The sequence below is a fragment of the Nothobranchius furzeri genome, chromosome 2 (assembly GCF_043380555.1).
Source record: "Nothobranchius furzeri strain GRZ-AD chromosome 2, NfurGRZ-RIMD1, whole genome shotgun sequence".
NCBI lineage: Eukaryota > Metazoa > Chordata > Actinopteri > Cyprinodontiformes > Nothobranchiidae > Nothobranchius > Nothobranchius furzeri.
This window is the reverse complement of record NC_091742.1, coordinates 4,668,352-4,670,420: the sequence shown is the minus strand read 5'-3', so window position 1 is coordinate 4,670,420 and position 2,069 is coordinate 4,668,352.

Sequence of the window (2,069 nt, the reverse complement as noted above, 5' to 3'; positions counted from 1 at the left end):
GCCCCGAGTGTGTGTGTAACGTGAGACAGGTTTCACTAATCAGCTGTGACTCGTGACCCCCGTGGCAGTAAAGCTGACACAAGGGAATGCACAGCTAACAGCTTCACCTGTGTGTGTGTGTGTGTGTGTGTGTGTGTGTGTGTGTGTGTGTGTGTGTGTGTGTGTGTTGTCATTTCAGAAAAGACAAAAACGAAATGAGTTCAGATTCAGGTTAATTCAACTCAAAATGGTGAAAAAAAACCCTAAAATTTTATTTTAAAAATATTTACTTTTGATTTCAGAAAAACTATTATAATCAGGATTTCTGTCAAGACAGATTAAATCACGTTCTTTCTATAAATGATTACTTTTTAATCAACAAGAGGCACCGAGGTCCAGTCCTTAGTTTTATTTGTGAACGATTTTTTTTCAGTAGGAAATCAGAAGAATTAACTCCCGTAGAAAACTAAGACAACCAAACTCCACTTTTTACCATTTTACCATTAAAACATGGGCTGTTGAAGAGCTTTCAAGTTTTTCCACTTTTGTAAATTTGTTTACAGATTAAGGTCATAATTGATACATTAAAGAAGTAAAATATTATATAACAAAACTTAGAGAATATGTTTATATAAGCTGTAATTTTTTAGAACCTATCAAAAGGTCAGTTTCATGGTTTTTGTGTTTCTGGTTCAGTTTATTCTGATTTCAAAACAGCTTATATTCATTTCTAACTATTATTTGTAGCTTTTGCATCAATTCTATTGAACAGAAATCTATTTTTCTGATTTATTTGACTCCTGGAGATCAGCTGAAGGCTTCAGCTTGTTTAGTGACACATCACAATCAGTCTTCTCACCGAACCGGTTTCTGATCTGCATCACCGTGTCTGATCCTCATAAAACTCATTGGAGTGCCTCTATGTACAGTAATGGGTCACTTTTAGGGCATCAGCTGTTTGTCGTGTTGTGTTATGGTCACTACGACGATCAGCCAGCGTGGCAGCCGCTTTCTAGGAGCATCATCTGCTCAGTAGACAAAACCTGTTCTACCCTGAGAACAAACAGCTCATGTGTGCAAAAAACAAAGAAATAAACATTCTGATGGTCTTCCAGGTGTTTATTGTTTTTCAAAGTGCACTGACACAACAAAGACAAGAAGAAGCTCCACAGACTTACAAATAAAACCTGCTATGAGAACCAGCTGTAGCTTACGTCGTGTTTAGCATCGTGCTTAAAATACTCCCAGACTTCTCAGAATCCTCCAATAAAGATGCAGGAAGTGACGCGCGGCGAGGACTGCAACCATAAAAATGTAAACCAGTCACAGAAAATCAGCTTCAGATCCGTGTGGCAGAAGTGTTCCAGCAGGAGAACACAGAACAAGTTTGACACCTGGGCATAAATTTGCATCAACACCCTTAAAAAGACCTGTACGTTTTTTATGCCCGTTCATCCTCATATTAAATAGATTACACAAATCACAATCCTTCATGAACAAAACGCAGGGCAGATCGTTTCCTCTCATGTTCTAAAAATATCAAAATGTAAAAGGGCGATTTAGAAACTTAGATGTGGCCTCGTTCTTTTTCACTTGAATAAAACACACAGGAAGTGCTTAAACCGAGTCGTCACCTGAGCATTTTCCCTGCAATAAAACAATCAAACCTCACCAGGACTAAAGTCGGCATCTATTTATTACCTCTTAGTATTTTGTTCAGATATCGTTGCATAGTGTCCGTTTCTGCTGCAGTTCATAGGCTGGTTCGCAACGACATTAAATGTCAGTTTATAGATCAGAAAAATGCATTTTTACATGTCAGTGAATCCATGACGGGAGACGAGCTTCACAGAGGAAAGTAATCAAATAAACCGCAATCCTTTAAGAGCATTTCAGCCATATTGAAGGTATGTTTCTGTCCAAGTCCATGACTCAAGTTCTGCAAAGACATTTATAGCTTTTACAACAGAAACGCACTGTAAAACGTTTGAAATATCCCTTTAAGGACAGATGTGTTACGCCTGTATCGCTGGGTGTGTTGCAGCACTTGATGAATCAGTGGAGACTTGAGGAGACAGATGTCTGCATGA